Source organism: Bacillus rossius, chromosome 6, assembly GCF_032445375.1.
Source record: "Bacillus rossius redtenbacheri isolate Brsri chromosome 6, Brsri_v3, whole genome shotgun sequence".
Taxonomy (NCBI): Eukaryota; Metazoa; Arthropoda; class Insecta; order Phasmatodea; family Bacillidae; genus Bacillus; species Bacillus rossius.
The window spans coordinates 51855072-51876184 of NC_086334.1; positions in this window are offsets into that span (position 1 = coordinate 51855072).

Consider the following 21113-nt stretch of genomic DNA (forward strand, 5'->3'; position numbering starts at 1 on the left):
GCACTCAAATCCTTCCTGATTTGAACACACAAAGGATCCTTCTGTTGACACTGACGAATACTAAGAAATGATTCCGGAAATATTTTGCAAACAGCTGCACATATCGGCTGTGTTTCATCCGCGGACGAAACACAAGTCGCAAATTCATCGGGCGAAAACATTCGCTAAAGCGCATCTGCCACAACGTTGTCACTACCCTTAATATGATGCAGTTTGAATTTGAAGCGGGACAGTCTTCACACCCAGCGCCCTAGTTTACCGAGCTGGTTCGGATGGTTAAACAGCCAACTGAGCGCTTGATTGTCCGTAAAAAGATCGAACTCGTGACAATCGAGATATGACGCGAATTTCTCGACGCCAAACAGACATGCTAAGGCCTCCTTTTCATAGGTACCCAGACGTCGTTCCCCGTCAGTAAGTGTTTTACTGGCATATGCAATAGGGCGCAGCCTATCATTTTCAATATGCCCCAATACAGCACCTACCGCGATGCTTGACGCATCTACCTGGAGGGCGAACCTGCGTTGAAAATCAGGTAGAACTAAGACAGGGGGAGAAGAGATCAAGGCCTTACGACTGTCAATGGCCTTCTGTTGAGCGTCGCCCCACTCATAAACAACATTCTTTTTACGTAAATTACTAAGCGGACCACATACTGCGGCGTAATCGGGGATGAAACGAGAATAATATCCCGTCATACCGAGAAATCTCTGAACTCCTCTGACATTCCTAGGAGGAGGAAAGTTTACGATGAGAGAAACTTTATCGGGATCCATTATGAGTTTGCCTTGTGAAATAATGTAGCCTAAAAATTTTACGTAATCTTTTCCCAGATGAATTTTGTCGGGATTAACTGTCAAGTTAGCGGCTCTGAGACGATCAAACACCTGACACAAATGTTGTTTGTGCTGTTCCAGGTTATCACTGTAGACGATAATATCGTCGATGTAATTGAAGACTGATTTAAATTTTAAGTCGCCTAGAATATTATCTAGCACTCGGCTCATAGCCTGGCTACCAAAATACACACCCATAGGCACACGATTAAATTGAAATTGCCCCCACGGGGTAGAAAATGCAGTATATTTACGACAATCAGGATGCAACAAACATTGGTGGAAACTAGCATTTAGATCAATGACTGAAAATATTGCGGCGTTCCCTAAATGTTGAAGGGCGCTCTCTACGCTCGGCAACTCGTAGCTGTCCTCCTTAATTTTGTCATTCAATTCCTTGTAATTGTGTACCAGCCGGAATTCCCCCGCTTCCTTTTTAGGGACTAAAAAAGAAGGCTAACAGAAATCGGAAACAGACGGAGCAATAACTCCTGCTTCTAGGAGTCTATCGATAATGTTTTTCAACTTTTGCAATTTGGGAGGAGAAATTTTATGTCCTTTAGCCCTAACAGGAGTCGTGTCCTTTAAATAAAATTTATAAGGCATGACGTCACACCTGCCTATCCGATTGGTAATAACGTCAGAATACCTGTTCATGACGTCAGCAATGACCGCGTCCCTACTTATGACGTCAGACTTGTCGGCGCACGACATGACGATAGGAGCGGAGTCATGATGAATAAGTTTAATTTTACGTTCAGGATGAAAACCAAAAAACAGTTCCTGGTTCGCGACGTCTAACAAACATCGCGTCTTTCCCAGAAAATCTAAACCTAGAATAAGCGGGTGACATAACCCGGGAACAACATTAAAGTGCCAGTTCCAAGAGAAACCCGCGATCTTAATGTGCATTTCAACTTCGACGTCTGACGTAACAATTACGCCGTTGGCTACACAAATTTTTACGTCAGAGCCGGTACAAACACGGCTTAGCAAATACGGATGTTTAATGCAACATGCATCGAACAATTCGGAACTAATCAAGGAACGGGTAGCACCGGAATCAATTAAGGCCGGAATATTATTTCCGAACAGACGAACGTGTACAAAATTATTGTACAAGTAATGAGCGGCTTTCCTCAAGCGACGACCGTGGCGACCACTCGCACGCCCGGTCAAGGCCCGTTTCCCGGACAATTATTTCTGTAATGTCCAGTGCGCTTACAACGAAAGCATGTTCGCTGCTCACGGCTAACAGCGGGCTGCGTGCACTCAGACACCGCGTGGCCGTAAGTACAGCAGTTGGCACACCTGGGACGGTTGGAGGACGGGCCGGGCGCATTAGCCGACTCATAACGTCTGCCGGCGGCAAAACTCGCCCCGACAGACGGATCACTTACACTAGCCGCACACTCAACGGGCCGCGATGCGCGCACCGCGTGAGCGGGTACGGTGTTGACTTGAGACGTAAACTGAACATTAGGAGAATTGAATTTAGAATTAGAATTAGAATTGGAAACATGAACAGAACTACCTGGAGAGGCCTTGGAGTGAAAATTCTCGTGATATTGTTTGACAGCTAGCAATCTATTTTCCACTTCTGCGCTCCACTTGCGGAGAGCACTCAGACTAGAGGGAGGGCTAAGCATGGCGCTATGCTGTAACACTAGCGGAGACACATTGCTAACAATAGATTGCGTTAATTCCTTTTCAGGGAGGTTCAACTCCAGTACCTCAGCATAGGCCGCAACAGAATTAATGAATTGCAACAAAGGCTCCTTAGGCCTCTGAAACCTGAATACAAGTTCACGTTTACACGTTTCTAACACACGAGGCGGACAGGCAAACTGTAGCACAGCCGTCTTGAACTGTCCGAAGGTCTGATTCTGATTCATGACGTCAGTAAGCAGTGGCAAAAATGCTGGCCCACACAGGCTCAGGAGAGCTTTCAAAAACTCCGCCTCACTGACTAACTTTAAACCAGCTAAACGTGCCGCGGCACTCAGAAAATCAAGAACCGCACGTGGTTCACTACTATCAAGACGTGGGAGAAGTTTCAAATTAGAAAAAAATATATTTTCATTAAACCTGGAATTATTCTGAACTGGATTAGCGGGGGTGGGGACTTGCCGAGACGGTACCTCGTCTGACGACTCCCAGGCGCCGCGCACGTGTCTGACGAGCAATCCACGAAGGGTCACCACATTTGCGTCCTCCTCGAAAGGAACGGCTTCCTCCGTCAAAACCTGGATGAGGTCGTCTCTCCGCAAACGGTAAATCCACCCAGTTGCCGGAGTCCCCATAGTGCATGAAAAATAGAACAGAAACACGTAAGTACACACAGTCCTGCAGCAGAGTTGCGCAGTTGAAATAGGTGGGGGCCTATTAGGGATTGAAGGAAGACCAGAGCCTGGCTAGGACTGCGGATTACGTGTTTGGAGCAGTTGGGTAAGCAAGGTAAAAGGTTTCAGGTACACGGACATTTTTATTCAAACAATTAAATCAAAACAATAAATTACTGATGTTGTTAAGTCGATACAATTTTAGGCAAAGTTTAAATACAATAATCAAAGAACAATGATATAGGACAAAACGGGCTTCAATGGTAAGCCGGCTACACCGTGTAACGATCCCATTAAACAACGCAGATGACGTGAAGTAAGAGCAGTGTCTAGTATTACAATTCAAACATTTTACTTTTTTCAAACTACTGCAAAGTGCAGTTAAAAGCGTTACGATGACAAAGCTACTGCAAGGCGCAGTTACATTTAAAGATTTACATAATTAAATAAAAGATCAAAACAGATGCGACGACGACTCAGGGGAAGAAAATCACCAAAAAAAAAACAAAAAAAAACTAAGTTTCCAAGTTAAATTACGTTAAGTCACGTTAAAACATTAATCCAAACTTATAATTTTCCAGGTGACGGCCGAAAGGGAATTTAGACAAACAAATTACAAATATATGACTACATTAACGCAAGGGCCACCGCCTCACACATAACTCAATTCCAACTTACATGTTTCCCCTGAGGTCGCACACACACACGTAGGTCTAAGTTGACCTAAACGACTACATGCTCGTAGACTACAACCGCTGACAACCGAGCCTGACAAAAATCAAGGAAGAAAGAGGCCTCCTGACCAACAAACACAGCTTTTATAACATCGCGCCGCAGCGCGCGCATGCGCCAATCAACGAGAGGAGGGGATGAACGAGTAGACATAGAAACACTAGGGAGGGGTAGAAAGGAGGGAGAAGGAGCAGGGGAGCGGAGTGCCGGAAGCCGATGCGGCGCGCACAGTTCAAATCGCTACATACTTACTCATGCCTTGCAGAGTGGGACACACGCACAGTAACTAACACATTTAAATAAGATTTTTTTTCCTAACCTAAATTAAAACTAAGTGTGTTTGGGAGGGGTCTGGATTAGGGACAGACTCTAAGTGCGTCTCAGGCCGAAGCCTATACGCTCTAATCATGCAGGGGTTAGCCATACGGGAGAGGGTGCATGCATCGTGTGCTAGGAGGGGGATTGGCCAGCCATGGCAGCGATTGGCTCCATGACTAACTCCCCTCACTGACTATACTAGACTAAAACTAGATAAGTTGGGCCCAGGTAAAACCTGCATAGACACAGGGATAACCCTGGGCTCTGACATGCGGGATGAAAAATTTCATGCATTAATATCAAGCAGGAGGCTTACGGGAAAACAGAAGGATGGATCTGGAAGAAGAGTTGGACAGAGTAGAAAAGAGTCTACCATGCGGGGGGGTTGGGGGCTTGGACATTGCTGTCCGCATGGTTTTGGGTGGCGCTGGTTGTTTCGTGGGCGACTTTAGTCGTTTCCCGCCAGGCTGCCAGCCAGCCTATTAGATAAGGCCTCGTCGCCCGGCATATATACCCAGGCACGGGAGGAGGGGAAGACAAACATTACGGGGAGGGGAATCAGGAGGGGAGGGACCGGCGAGCCCCGACGAAGATGGATGGAAACGTCCGCTGCACAGTTGCCATAACAATTTATTTCGGTTTTTATCTTGTTATCCTTCACGCTTGTCACCTCGCACTGGCCGCTGGTCAGACTTATTGGCAGGTCCTCCAAGTGAAAGCCAAAATGTAGAAATGAACATAACTGTGTAGCTCATGCCAGCCTCTGACACTGTTGTTCCTGCTGTGTTCCAGGGAGAGCCAGGACGTGGACACGAGGGCCACGCCCCTTGCTGGTGGGAGGGTGAGTGAGGCCTTCGGGCCTCTTCCCTCCGCCGACGAGGGGCTGACCCTCACTTCCAACGACATCATGGACGTGGAGATGGAGGATCAGTCCGGGGTGTCCCTCCCCTCCCCTGACCCGGAGATGGAGGATCCCTCCGGACTGCCCCTCCCCTGCGAGGACGTGGAGATGAGGGAGCTGCCCGAGTGCAGGATGGACCCTCAGGTGAGCATCTTCTTGGCTACTGTCAGGTACTGTCATTTAACACAGAGAATACTGCTTCCTGCACACTGTTACACTCTGCTCTCTACACTGGTGTAACGACTCCTTGGGATTGTGCCGGAAATTAGGAATTTCGACACTTTTTTTTCTAATTTTATTATAATTTTAAATTATTTTTGGAAATTTTATTTGCTCTATAATTTGGTTACTAAAGGACGATTTACACTTTGTTAAGCTTGTGTACTCCCCTAAGTTAAACTTTGTGCCAGTAGGTGAAGCACCTTTCCCAGAGACGTATCTGATATTTTGCAGATCATATACTTTGCTGGCAGCCAGCTTAAAATTTCCCTCGCTTACAGGCACGTCCCAGTCCTGTAACATTACTTCACTTCATGACTAAAACCGCCTACAGCAGCTCTGGACGAGCTGTTACCATTTCTCAGAGACGAGCTGACCATAGCCTTTACTGTCACGAATACGTATTAGGTTCACTCCCCTGGAAGCACGTCATGGATGCTTGTTCGCAGCGTCGTTGCGTTTTCCCCCCTCTTGAGTTCTAAGAATTCGCCTAAGACCAATGACCGGTCATACACTCCAGCAGGCAGCGACCGTCTCCAAGGACGCCTCGCATAATAAAATGTGTGTGCCAAGATGGACCGCACACGATACCTAGCGGCAAATTCGCTAACCGCCCAGCCAACTTACCCTGTAGGCCGCCAGAGCGCTGCACTAGACTGCGCCCTTTAACCCTTGGTTTAAGCAGACGCCTTGGGCGAGTCGATTTTTTTTTATTTCAGACAGCCCTCAACAGGTAGCGCTAAAGTCGGCCAGTGTTACCAACTTCGTGACTTCAGTCAGAGTTTTTTATGACGCCCTCTCGGGGAACTTCGGGATCTTTCGGTCCGGACTCCCAGCCCCCTCCCCCCAAAATGATTCAAGATTTACTTTTAAATACGAGACGCGGTTCTCCGCGAGACACTTCGCGTCGCGACTGCAGACGGACCTTTTCGCGATTATCGGCAAGTCGACGAGACACTGCAAGACTTCCATCCGGCCGCAACCGACTATGTAGTCGCTTATATAAGGGATGCTATCCCTGTAACTTTTTTTAAGTAGTTTAGTCCGTCTGCGTAGTACATGTGTAGTAGCTATTTTTCTTTTAAATATATTTTTTTTAAAAGATAAAATCAACCGCGCCCAGCCGCGTAATCGCGGGATCCAGTTCCTGGCGGGCGACGCATCTGTAAATAGAAGCCAACTCCCCTGTCTGGTGAGTGACGATCCGCGACTTCTCCAACCTCCCCTTAACTTTTCCGGGCATTTTCTGCCCCGTATACTGTCTGTGTTCAAGTTCTGATCAGTTTTGATTCGGACTGTTCCAGACAGGGTCCGAGAGCCGGACGCCGAATTGGCATTTTCATCTCCCTTCCACAACAGGACACAAGCGCCCTGGCATCATGTACCCGCGTGATCTCCGGGAAACGAAGCCCCGACCTCCGGTGCTTCTGTATCTTTTGAACCTTTTCTGAACTTTCTTTAAATTACGTCGTCAGATGCAGTTAATTAGATAAACATAATTTATGGACTTTAAGTACATACCTCAACTGGGATTATTTAGACATATTTGTATTTTTTTAATGGTTTATGTATTTTTAGTAAATGAAACGTTTGATAATTCCATGTACGACCGGCCAATATTTTTTTTTTAAATATACCTGAGAGCTGTTTAAGAATGTAATTAATATTGTACGTTAATATTTTCTTGTATCTGTTATAAGTTTCCTCAGTATGGAGTAATAATATTTCAGGCGGAATCACACTTTTTTTTTTGTTCATTTCTAATAAACTGGTGAAACCTAAAGATCCACCTAGCAAGGCAAAGATGGTAATCAGATCGTAGTTTGCTGCTACAAAAATAATAGCAGTTAGCATGGTTTGAACCTTGCTACAGGATAATTTTGGGAGATTGGTGGATATTTTAGTTTCAAAAACATAAATCATAAATTCACTTTCGTCTATATCTGTGCACCTGTTTATTTTACTCTTATAGTTACTAGAACCTGAGCCAACAAAACATTATAAAATAAACATGATAAAGAAGTATATTACTGACATTCATAATTTGACTAAAGCATATTTCGTTAGCCATTACCATGGTGGCTAATACACAAATTGGGTTAGTACTGTTTCGTAGGGTCGACCCTTTGAAAAAATATTACGAGATGACTTCCACTATAGTTAACAATAAGAATAAACAATTAACAATAAGAATAAACAATCCCAGGAATATAATGATTGTCCCATCGTGTAATTAAAGTTCTCTAATTATTGAATTTTAGGCATTCTGTAGGTCTCACGGGGAATTTGGAAATATGATGTTTTGAACTAGGTGGCCGAAGATAATGTTTCACGCTTTAGTTGGACTACCAGTACGCCTTAGCAGTCCTGGGTCAGAGGACGGGAAAAAAGCATGCGGTCACCATATTTGCTCCAGCTCTTGAACCCTGTCTGAGAACAAGCCAAATCCAACATGATTAGACCTGGTTCACAGACAGTCATTAAACGGGAAAAAATGCCCACAAAAACGGTGAGGGTCGGGGAAGAGAAAGGTTGTCGAAACTCACCAGAACAGGGTAGCACTCAGTACGTGTGCCCGCCGGGAGGTAAGCGAAGATCGTCTCGGACAAGCACCGTTGACGCGGATGGACTCATCATTTATAGAAATTAGAATTTAGCAACATATGAATTTTTCTACATGGAACACAGACTGACTAATCAGGGTCTAAAAAATTAGGGAAAACATATCTTTACGAAACGACTACATTCTCGTATGACGGCAGAATTGAAGTCTTGCTGTGGGCTGGCCGAGGATGCAAAGTGGTCAGTCTGATAGCGTGGCGCGAAGTCTTTACATGGTGGGAGCGACTTTTAATTAAAACAGACGCTTGCATTCCAAAGAAAGGGGTGACTTTGATATTCGGGCCGTAAGGTTCTAAAGATATCCGAGTAAGTGGCAAAAAAACACCTGCCTCGATATCTCGACGTTGTCGTTAGCTGCCAGAGCAGAGCACAATCTTTTGAGGCGTGGCCGAACCGAGAAGGAATTGAATCGTACATATCTCGCACTAGGCTACTTCGAAAGCATGGGGCTTATGGATGAGACCTGTGCAGTGCTGTGGTGGCTTGGAAAAGAATTCCAGGGCACTGCTTATTTATCTAATTAAATAACTATAATAAAAGCTGGATGTCGCCTAGCTTCAAGGAGTGTGTTCTGCCCCCGGTAGGACAGGCACCGGGCCGGCAGGAGGCTGCTGGGGGTCGCTGGGAGGAGCGCCGCCGCCCGCTGGACCTTTCCGCGGCCACCGGGGAGGGTGGCGCGGCGACGCCCGCCCAGCAACTGGAGGCATGACGACTCGCCTATGAAGGTCCTCAGCTGGTCCCGGCCGCTCCGTAGCGACGTCCGCTTCTGTGGGCTCGAGCTCAGCCTGTGGCCGCCGGACTCGTTGGCCAAGGCAGCGGTGCGTCGGTACGGCGACCGGGAACCGCGGTGGCGCCTTCGCAGGGAGTCCTAGGCCCGTTGTAGTGTAGGTTAGAATATATATATATCTTAAGGTAAAGTTGAAGCACGGTATGTACCTTAGGTTTAGATTTTAATTACATAGTTATGTAGATATGTTATTGTTAGGGACCGGAAAAATTCGTGGATTTAATGACCTCTAGGATAGACTCTATTATCGTCTGCACATCTCAAGAAAACACGCGTTGACGTCCCTCGGCTTCAGGTCCCCGTTTTCCCGTTGAAATAAATGTCCTGTTATGCCCGTACTGCCCTCGTCGGAGAGGTGTGGGTCCAGGCCAACGTGGCCGGGACCGGGAAAGGCGGGACCTGGAGGGAGAGTGAAGTGATTGCGAGGAATGTTGGTAGGTTGTCGCAAGCAGAACACGGCATTAACGAATTTCACGAGCCGTCTTTTATTAACGCTTATAAAGTCCTGCCGCAGCCTGGCGGAACCGTCGCGGAACAAGTGCCCTACCACGGCGACACGGACTCCCTGATGACGGGGCGGTTCTCAAATACGTTTCGGCGCGAATCGTAAAGTTTATTAATGCTAGGCTGACCCAGTGAGAAAGGGCCCGAAGACGGAACGCTGTACATACGCGGCCCGTTACGTAATGTTCCGTGGACGGCGAAAAGTTCAGAGACTCGTAGCACCACGTTCGCGTTGTAGAAACTGCCCGCTAGACACGTCTCCCGATGACTCGTAAGTTAACAATGCTAAGCTGATTCGCGGTGGCAGCTCAGCTGCCGTGACCGACTGCGGACTGAGCGAACGTTCAATCCCGAGCGCAACGTGCGCGGCTCGCGGAGCAACGAACACGTCTGTCTCCGCTCGAGACCAGGACGCGACTGCCTCTCCCCGCTCGCCCGCGGGCCGGCGCCCGCGGGTGGCGGGGAGGGAGGGGAAAATCGGCCGGCGTGGGAGAGAGCTCCGTCCCGCGGCGCGCCAGGCTGCAATTACATACTACGGCGAAACACTTCAGAAAAAGTTATTGAATTATTTACAAAGACATACACGAGACATTAATTACACAGCGAACCTGCACAATGAATAATAAATAAAATAAGTTAATTACACACATTCAAATCCCTTAATCGTTTACAAATATATACACACTGAAATAAAAGATAAAGTCACATAGAAAAAACACTCGTTGGCATGCTAGGGCGCACGCGGGTGCGTCCCTGGCCGTCGCACACACTGGGGTTCACTGGGGGGGAAAACAGGCCCCCTCAGGCCCGCGTCGGTGGCCAGGTACGGCCTCTGTATCTGGGAGGGTACGACGACTGTCGTCATATGCCCCCCCTCTCCCGAGGCCGTCCTGGCCCCCGACGCCGACCTAGACCGGCAGCCGCGTCCGCGTCCGGCCACTTGTCTGGTCGTCGGAGCTCGTCACGTCATTCCGTCCGGGTCGGGCAAACTGGGGCAGGAGCTGCATCACGCTGCAGCGTAACCCCCCGTCGGTCGTTTGTCTTACGTCGCGGGGTTTGCGCTGACTCCCCCACTCGTAGTCCCGGAGGTAGTGGGGGGCCGTCTTCTCACGCGTGGACCGGCGCAACGCCGGTCCCCTCCCCGCGTGAGCGGTCATCCTCGGCTCCCCGGAAGGCAAGTCCAGGACCACCTGCTGGGCCCTGTCGACATCGCCCTCCCCACTGAGGAGCCGGACCGTTACCCCGTCTGTCACGTCCTTGCTCACGTCCGTCCCCGTCACCCGCCGTTCCCAGGAGTGGACGTACCTCCGTCCACGTCTCTGGGTAGGCTCCGGCAACGTCACCACTGGTTCACTCAGGTCGACCAGGTCGCCCTGAGCAGTGTTGTCATGTGTTACGTCCTCGATGAGCGGTCCATCAGTGTCGTTGGCGTAGGCGCTGACGTCATCAGGCGGGAGCACCCGGTCCACAAAGCGCTCCAGCTCTGCCATGCTTGCGCCACGCGGACCCCTTCCGCCCCTTCTGACGGGCGTCCGTTCCCCGCCCCCTCTTGCCAGTTGCCAACCACCGTTCCCCTTTTGCTGTCCCCCCGTAGGAGGCTGAGTCGGTGTCGTCGTGGGGGCCCGTCCATGTGTCGTGCCCCAGGTGTCGTCGTCCCTGTCAACGTTCCTGCCAACCCCCCGCAGTGACTTGGGGTGGGCGTGTCCTCGTCGACGTCCCTGATCCGGCTCCGGTGGCGTCACTACGGGGTCACCGAGGTCGACCAGGACTCCTACTGCGACGTTGTCATCGGTCCTGTCCCGTGTGTCGTCGTCCCTGTCAACGTTCCTGCCCACCCCCCGCAGTGACCTGGGGTGGGCGTGTCCTCGTCGACGTCCCTGATCCGGCTCCGGTGGCGTCACCACGGGGTCACCGAGGTCGACCAGGACTCCTACTGCGACGTTGTCATCGGTCCTGTCCCGTGTGTCGTCGTCCCTGTCAACGTTCCTGCCCACCCCCCGCAGTGACCTGGGGTGGGCGTGTCCCCGTCGACGTCCCTGATCCGGCTCCGGTGGCGTCACCACGGGGTCACCGAGGTCGACCAGGACCCCTACTGCGACGTTGTCATCGGTCCTGTCCCGTGTGTCGTCGTCCCTGTCAAAGTTCCTGCCCACCCCCCGCAGTGACCTGGGGTGGGCGTGTCCCCGTCGACGTCCCAGGTCCGGCTCCGGCGGTACCACCACAGGGGCGCCGAGGTCGGCCAGTACACCTTCGGTGACGTCATCCTCGGCCTCGTCACCGTCCACTGGTCCGCTGTCGTCGTGGTCGTACTCGTCGTGCGGGTCGCCTATCAGTCGAATGTCGTCCCTGTGCACCTTAGTTGTCCGTCCGTCGGCGCGACGCACGAGGTACGAGGTGGTGCCCAGTCTGTCTACCATCTCCTGTGGCCCCGCCCACTTAGGAGCCAGACTGGCGCAAAAGCCCCGCTCGCCAGCCGACAGGTGATGACACTTAACAAACACCTGCTGGCCAGGCTCTAGTCGTGCTGGGGGCTGGTGCGTCTGCGGCGTACGTCTAGTCAGGTAGTCAGCTTGGCGACGTCGGGCGTCTTCGCGCAGATCGTCCGTGGTCATGTTGTGCAAGTCGGGGGTTGCGCGCGCTTCCCCGGGCAGGGCGAGGTTCCGGCCCTGCACCAGTTCAGCGGGGGAATGGCCCGTGACCGCGTTCGTCCGACGGCGCAGGCAAAACAGCAGCGTCGGCAGGTGCAGGTCCCACTTGGTGTGGTCCTCGTCCAACCGGATGCGCAGCTGAGTTTTAATGTCCTGATTCCGCCTTTCGGTCGGATTCGCGCGCGGATGGTAGGTGGGCGTCGTGTGATGCTCCACCCCCCAACCCGCGCAGGACACTCGCCAGCTTCTCCCCGTGAACTGCACCCCGTTGTCCGTCAGCAGGACCGCGGGGTACCCGTATCGCGGGAAGAACTCGCGCTCGAGCAGGGCAATCACGGTGCCGGCCTTCACGTTTGGTACTGCGAACGCCTCCGCCCAGCGGGTGAAGACATCCGTGACCACAACAATGAATCGCCGACCACGGGACGTGCGAGGATACGGCCCCATAATATCCACCGCCACAGTGTGGAAGGGATTCCGGGGCCGTCGTGGGACCTGCTGCTCCTTGCCGTCGGGTCGCCTGGACTTCCGCTCCTGGCAACGCAGGCAGGCCCGCACGTAGCGTCTTACTTCTGCCGCGTCGCCAGGCCAGCGGAACGTCCGTCTGACCTCACGCAGCGTCTGCTCCGCGCCCGGGTGTCCCGCCAGGGGGTGGTCATGCAGGTAGCTCAGGACCCAGCGCCTGGCCTCGGGCGGCACGTGGGTCCGCCACCCGCTCGACCTGTGAGCCCCCCTGGTCTGGAGCACCCCGTTCAGGCTCCGGCAGCCCGGTATCACCCCCTCCCCACACTCTGTCAGTCGGGTCCGGGTGTCGGGGTCCCGGAGTTGCGCCGCGTGGACCCACGCCAGCAGGTCAGTCATAGTCTCGGGTCGCGCGTCAGGTGCAGGAGCAGTGGGGCTTGTCAGCGCGTACAACGCGCACGGTCGCGGCACCGAGTCCTCTACCCCGCGCTCACGCTCAGGGAGGAGCACTTCCTCCCAGCCCTGGTCGTCGTGGAACTCATTCTCAGGGTCCGGATTCCGGGACAACTCGTCGGCCAACTGATTTTCACGTCCAGGAATGTGCTCGACCGTGAACGAGAATTCCTGGATCAGCATGGCCCACCGAGTGAACTTAGACTTCCGGCCCTGAGCGGAGTCCAACCAGCGGAGGCATTGGCTGTCGGTTCTCAGCGTGAATGAGCGGCCCTCGACGTGGTGACGGTACCTCTGTAGGGCCCAGACCACCGCAAGGCACTCTTGCTCATTCACGTGATACTTCCGCTCAGCCTGCCCAAACTTGGCGCTGGCGTACTCGATCACGCGCCTCTCGCCCCGGTCATCCATCTGGTACAACACCGCCCCCATCCCCTCCTGACTCGCATCCGTCTGGATGAAGATGGGGCGGCTGGGCACCAGGCGTGAGAGCGTGTGACAGTTCCTGAACCGGCGCTTCACCTGTCGCAAGGCCTCGTCCGCGGCGGGGGTCCACCGGAACTTAGTCTTCGGCGACAGTAGGTCCGTCATCGGGGCCGTCACCGTGGCGAAGTCGGGGACGAAGGACCGCAGCCAGTTGAGCAGCCCCAGCAGCTTCTGGAGCTGCTTCCTGGTCTTCGGTGCCCCCTTTCCCTCTATTAGCTCCAACTGCTCAGGTCGGGGGCGGCACCCCTCCGCCGTCACTATGTGTCCTAGGAACTCTATTTCCGTGGCCCCAATGTGGCATTTCTTTGGGGCGCACGTCAGTCCGTGTCTGGCCATACGTTCTAGCACCAATGCCAGATGGTGCGCGTGTTCCTCCCACGTCCTGGACCAGATGATAACGTCGTCCAGATAGGCACTGGCGAACTCACCAATGTACCCATCCAGAACACGTACCATCAGGGCCTGGAACGTGGCAGGGGCGTCCATGAGACCAAACGGCATGGCGCAGAACTGGTAACGTCGACCGTCTGGTGCCGTAAATGCCGTCTTAGGGCGGTCCTCCAGACATACCGGCACCTGCCAGTAGCCTGATTTTAAGTCTAGTGTCGTGAAAATAGTGGCGTCCCCCAGTCCTGCCAGTGCGTCTGTGATATTGATCTGCGGGGGCGGGGCGGGAATGGTCAGTTTGTTTATCGCCTTGAAGTTTACGCAAAAGCGTAGACTTCCGTCTTTCTTGGTGGCCAGCACCACCCGTGAGTTATACAGGGAGGTGCTGGGTTCCACTACCCCGTCACGTAACATCTCGTCAATTTGAGTCTGTATGGCCTCCCGTTCCCGGATGCCAAATCCGTATACCTTCTCAAAGGGAGGGCGGTGCGGTACCATCGGTATCCGGTGCTCCGTCACGTTTGTCCGTCGTAGCCGGTCCGCGGCCGCAAATACCTGTGCCTGAGAGGTGAGGACATGGTTGATGACATCGACGTACTCCTCTGGAACACCGTGCTGAAGGTCTTCTAGGCGAATGACTGACTGAGGGGGACTGGGGGGAACCTGGTGCACGCCGTACACCGTCCAGCGCCCCTGGGTGCCGAAGTGCATCCGGCCAGCTCGTACTTCCACGGTGGCGTCGACCTCGTGCAGCCATGGGACCCCCAGAATCAGCCCCTCGCGGAGCTCGGGGACCACCCAGGCCTCGACGTGGCTAACGTGACCAACGATGCTCATTGTTACCTGAGTGATGCCCCCTGCTGCAACGACGGCATCCCTGGTGGCCAGCTGCACCAGCTCCCTCCGCGGTGTCACTGCCTCCGCTCCCACCAGGTGGGCCGCGATGTAGGTTCGGCTGGCGGCGGTGTCCACCAGGGCCAGCATCTCCCGCCCGTTAGCGCGGACAGGAATTCGCAGCAGCTCCGGCTCCTCGGGGCCGACCTGCCCCAGCTGTGCAGTCGTCTGTCCCCCACCGCCCCCGGCCACCTGGCCGTCCGGGCGTGGGGAACTCGCGGCGAGGTCCGCGGCTCGCTCCGGCGCCGACGTGTTGACGTTCCGGTGGTCCACCTCGTCGACGACAGGTCGACGAGGCGGCTGGTCCGGCCCTGGTATAACCGGCCTCAGGGCCGCGGTGGTGGCGCCGGCAGTCAGTTGTCCCTGCACGGAGATGGCCGGCGGGATGCCTGCGCTGACGCTCTGGTTGTCCACCCCGTCGACGGCGTGTCGACGAGGCGGCTGGTCCGGCCCTGGTATACCCGGCCTCAGGGCCGCGGTGGTGGCGCCGGCAGTCAGCTGTCCCCGCAGTTGCCTCGGCATGGGGACAGCTGATGAGGAGTAGTCCCGTTGTCCCCTGCTTCCCGGCGGCATACAGGACGTTAGTGCGGTAGGCGCCGGTGGTGGTCGACGTGTTCTGTCAGTTACTGGGACTGCCGGTGGCTGGCGGGCCGGGGAGCGGCACCCAGTTGTCCCTCCGCCCCCGGTCCTGCGTTTCCCGCCTGCGACGTGTTGCCTTCGCGCGCCTCCTCCCACGCGGCTCCGGTGGGGCAGAGGCGATGCCAATGGTACGCGTCCGGGCAAAAACGGCATCGCGGCGGACGTTCGTCCCTCTCTCTCGTATCTGTCCGCTCGTGACGTCCTCCTCCTGTCGCAGCTGGTTCCGGGCGTTCCCTGGTGCCACCGCGGTCTGTTGTCCTGCGCGGTCCCGCGCCGCCGGCGTAGCTCACCACGGTCAAGTCACTGTCCGTGACCTCTGTGACGGTGACCCCTCGCGGCCCCGAGCGAGCACGGGGAGCTCTCGCGCCCCTGAGTGCCGTCCTCCACTGCGACATGTCACGTTCGATCACGCGGGCGAGGGCCACGAACTCCTCCGTGTCACGACCAGCAGCCGTCCTCATGAAGGGGCGAAACTCTGGCAGCAATTGTTCGACAATGGTTGGCAACGCCGCACTCACGTCCCCACTTGTCCCCAATCGGCGGAACATGCGTAACTTCTCGTAAATGAACTGCTCTGCACTCTCGTCCTCCTCCTGGTTTCGGCAATAAAATGTCCGCAAACACATTGCCCGCGCCTGATCGTTATCAAACCTAGTTTTGACTTGGCGTACAAAATGTCCCCACTCGGTATCAAAACTCCCGGCCATTGACCACCAGTTCCTTGCCTCGCCGCGGAGCTGTCCCGCCACTCGCGGCGTCCACTCCGCCCGTCGCACTTCGTACAGTTTTAGGAGGTGTTCACACTCCCGCAAAAACTCCCGCGGGTCCTCGTTGTCTCTCCCCGCAAACTCTGGCAACTCAAACTGCGTGCTCACGTACCGCACTACCGGCCCATCTGCGTCCGCGTGCCTGTCCCCCTGTTCCCGTTTACTGTCCTCAACTGTGCTGTCCGTGCTGTTTGCGCCCTCGGCCGCGCCGCCGGACCCGCAAACCTCGTTTTTTACGTCCATTTTCGCGGAGTCTCCCTCCTCACACAAGTCCGTTTCGAAACTGATTAGATCGTATCTTTCTTGTCCCGCCTGTTTCCACGCCATCCTGTCCTCCTGTGCTACTGATCCGCGGATCGTGAACACAATCTCCCCCAGTAATACAATACGATCCTCCCCAGCGCGTTATCTTCAGTCCGGGATACCGCTGCACCGCCGTCTTGTATTTCTGTCCCCCACGACGCGCTATCTCTCGCCGAAACGTCTCGTGTTCGCGCCGTTCCCGCGCTGCGTTATCTCCCGCCGGCGCGCCGGCGCGACGTCTCGAATTCGAGCCGCTCCCACGCCGCGCAGCCGCACCTGCTTCCGTTCTGTCCTGCACCTGCGCGCTTGCGTGCGCTTGCGTGCGCTTGCGTGCGCTTGCGTATGCTTACGGCCACACTAGTTGGGCGCCAAATGACGTCCCTCGGCTTCAGGTCCCCGTTTTCCCGTTGAAATAAATGTCCTGTTATGCCCGTACTGCCCTTGTCGGAGAGGTGTGGGTCCAGGCCAACGTGGCCGGGACCGGGAAAGGCGGGACCTGGAGGGAGAGTGAAGTGATTGCGAGGAATGTTGGTAGGTTGTCGCAAGCAGAACACGGCATTAACGAATTTCACGAGCCGTCTTTTATTAACGCTTATAAAGTCCTGCCGCAGCCTGGCGGAACCGTCGCGGAACAAGTGCCCTACCACGGCGACACGGACTCCCTGATGACGGGGCGGTTCTCAAATACGTTTCGGCGCGAATCGTAAAGTTTATTAATGCTAGGCTGACCCAGTGAGAAAGGGCCCGAAGACGGAACGCTGTACATACGCGGCCCGTTACGTAATGTTCCGTGGACGGCGAAAAGTTCAGAGACTCGTAGCACCACGTTCGCGTTGTAGAAACTGCCCGCTAGACACGTCTCCCGATGACTCGTAAGTTAACAATGCTAAGCTGATTCGCGGTGGCAGCTCAGCTGCCGTGACCGACTGCGGACTGAGCGAACGTTCAATCCCGAGCGCAACGTGCGCGGCTCGCGGAGCAACGAACACGTCTGTCTCCGCTCGAGACCAGGACGCGACTGCCTCTCCCCGCTCGCCCGCGGGCCGGCGCCCGCGGGTGGCGGGGAGGGAGGGGAAAATCGGCCGGCGTGGGAGAGAGCTCCGTCCCGCGGCGCGCCAGGCTGCAATTACATACTACGGCGAAACACTTCAGAAAAAGTTATTGAATTATTTACAAAGACATACACGAGACATTAATTACACAGCGAACCTGCACAATGAATAATAAATAAAATAAGTTAATTACACACATTCAAATCCCTTAATCGTTTACAAATATATACACACTGAAATAAAAGATAAAGTCACATAGAAAAAAACACTCGTTGGCATGCTAGGGCGCACGCGGGTGCGTCCCTGGCCGTCGCACACACTGGGGTTCACTGGGGGGGAAAACAGGCCCCCTCAGGCCCGCGTCGGTGGCCAGGTACGGCCTCTGTATCTGGGAGGGTACGACGACTGTCGTCAGCGTGTTCATTGAGTACTAAATTGTGAGGCGACTCCACTGGGTAGCTCGTGATTCGTCGGTTCTTTGGTCGATAGTCTCTCATTTGCTCAGAGAGCTCCAGTTAAACTGCGAGCCAATAGCATAATCAGCAGAATTTTACACATGTTTGAATTTCAGCCTATCACGAAATGAATCCGCGAATTTTTCCGGTCTCTAGTTATTGTGCTTATAGTGTTTCTTTAATTCGTGCCCTGAAATATGCTTTAAAAGTAAACCAAAATCTATATCCCTCCAAATTTTATTTTCTTGCATTGTCAAAAATATGGCACTCTTGTTTTCTGTATTTTTTATGGCACTAAAACTTTGTGGCTCTCTGTATTGTGGCATACCACCCGTGAGAATTTGGTCATTGTCGGATGTGTTCATCGCTTGTAGATTATTTTGGTATGTTTGACGGTCTTTATCGTACTGCTTTATCATCACCTGAACCCACAATAATGCGTGATTGTTCAATTATTGCAGAGATGAATATACTGGTGTCACTTGCGAGGCACACTACTATTGCCAGCATACATGCTAGATTTTTTTCAGGTGGTTTTAACTTTGTGATGCTCATCACATGCTTAGGTCACCAAATTTATAATTTTGTAATATTAACTGCTATAGCGAAAAAAAATTATATTATTACTATTTAAAGGTTCATTTAAAATTTTGTAATCATTTTAAAAATATTGTTATAGCTCCACTCAAAAATAGATCCTCATTTTTAAGAGGAGACCTTTACTAGATTCTTGGATCCACCTAGGATTGTCTCTATTTTTGGGAGTCATCCGGGATGTTCTTCTAACAGAGATTTCCATAGTGCGGCTCCATTAAAAATTCAACTTAAACCCCTCAAGAATTCTTAATTTTTAATCCACCATGGTTTCAAAGTAAAGTTAAAATAAACAACTCTCTTGCAATGTGCCTTTACTTTGAGGGGAGTCCTTAGCGGCGGAGGCCATGCGCTCTGGGCGGCGAAGCTGGGGGAAGGAGTGGGCGGGCTCTCGACAAAGGGAGTACAGGGGGACTGCTCTGACATCCCAACCGAGCCGAGCCGTGGGGAGTGGAGCTGCTGGTCAGAGCCGCCCGGAAGGACTGAGCAACAATAACAGCTTTGAAGATTCCAAATACCACTGAGTTATGCTTAGAAGGATCCTTTACATTTCAGCCTCAGTTACACATTCATAAAAAATTGAATTAAAAGTAAAGACATATATTTAAGAAAAAAACATGCTTAGTTGATAAATAGGAAACCTTTTTAACGACACAGGGTACTTTGAAGTATGTTAGAATTTTTGATTTCTTGTATATAGCATCATTTGCTTGTACACTGTTTCGGAATGAAAAAAAAAAAAATTTATTTTTTTTGTATTTTCGAAACATTCTTTTAAAATTTTATTGCGACAAGCTGAAAAAAAAATTTCGTCAAGTAGCTAGAAACAGGATTTTTTTTTTTAAATATTCATACTTGAGCTAACTAGAAAGTGCTTCTCACAAGGGACATTAGCATATTTTACTCTACAACATACGAACTATATTCATAACTACGGTATTAAAAGAAAAGATGTCTGATTATTTGGCAATAAAAGAAGATGTCTGATTATAGTAGACAAGATCTCGATTATAACCATAGAACGGTAGAACATCCGAATATGCCCGAATTCTAATGGATTTTGCCATCGTCCCGGCAGTTGGGAGTCGGTGTCCCCGGGAGCCAGTCTCCTGGGAGTGGGGCGAGTCGTAGGTCATCCCGGTGTATTTTCTTCACTCGGCGCCCACCTAGGCATACCTGGTATGTCGTCTGGCCGAGCCGTTTCTGAACAGTGTAGGGCCCGCCCCATCACGGGGCTAACCCCGCTCAGTAATTGCGAGGGGCAGCTGACAACGGATGGACCCGGACATAGACTTGATCCCCGGCCCGCACACCAGGAGGGGGTTGTTTTGATATAGGTGTGATCTCCTGTGTGTATACCCATTGCCTCTGGCGTGCGCCCTCGTGTGCGAGGTTGCGACGCTGGGCCCGTTCCTCCAAATTTTCTGCTGTGTGCAGAAACCCATGAGTGGTCCACTCCCCGGGCAGTGGCAGGTTGCGCCCCTGGACCATCTCGGCAGGTGTCATACCGGTGGCGGCGTTCGTCCGGCACCGGACACAAAAGAGTGCATCTGTGAGGTGTTGGTCTCACTGGGCATGGTCCTGGCCCAAACGGATGCGGAGTTGCACTTTCAGCTCCTGGTTCCTGCGTTCCGTTGGGTTGGCCCGCGGGTGGTAGGCAGGTGTAGTGTGGTGCCGGATTTGTGTCTCTCCGCACCAGGACTTCCAACACCATCTTAGGAACTGACTGGCATTGTCCGTGAGAACCGACTGTGGGTAGCCCCAGCGTGGTAGGAACTCTGTGCTCAAGAACTTGGTGATCGTGGCCGCCTGCCCGTTCCGACATGGGTAGGCCTCCGTCCAGCGTGAAAAGAGGTCGGTTACTACGAGAATGAAGCACTGTCCTCTAGGAGTTCGTGGGTAGGGGCCCATCACGTCGAGCGCTAGTGTTTGGAATGCAGTGGTGGGCTGGCGGGGCTGCTGTTGTTCCTCCCCGTCTCGTCTTCGAGCCTTCCACGACTGGCATATCTCACACTCACGCATGTAATCTCGTACATCACGGGTGACTCCAGGCCAGTGGTAGAACTGACCCACTGCCCGTTGTGTTTGGTCAGTACCTGGGTGGCCGGCCAAGTCATGGTCATGGTGGAAACGTAGCACAGCCTCCCGTGCCTCGGGTGGTACGTATGTTTTCCACTCGGCCTGTTCCCCGGGTGCTCGGTTCATCAATGTCCCATCCTGGGTACTCCAGGTCTCCTGATCTCCTTCGGTCACCTGCTGGCGCCGACGGGCAGCTTCTGGTGAGACATCTTGTGCCTCTAGTACCCGTCGGTGGACGTCGTTCGAGGTACACGGAGGATCACCCTCTTCCAGTTTGTCGGCTGTGATCCGAGTGCAAGTCGCATCTGGGTGAGGTAGCCTGGCTCGGCTGTTGGGGGGCAACATGTCTTCCCACTCTTCTGGGTCGACCAGCTTATTGCTCTTGTCCTGCTCATGGGACAGCAGGTCGGGCAGCTGGTTGTCTGCTCCGGGGACGTGTTCGATGTTGAAGTCGTAGGATTGTAAGAACAACGCCCACCGGATCAGTTTGCCCTTCCTTCTCTGCATTGTATGCAACCAGATTAGGCACTGATTGTCTGTGCGAAGTGTGAAGGACTTCCCTTCCAAGTGTGGGCGGTACTTCTTCATCGCCCACATGACAGCCAGGCACTCCTGCTCGTTACTATGATAACG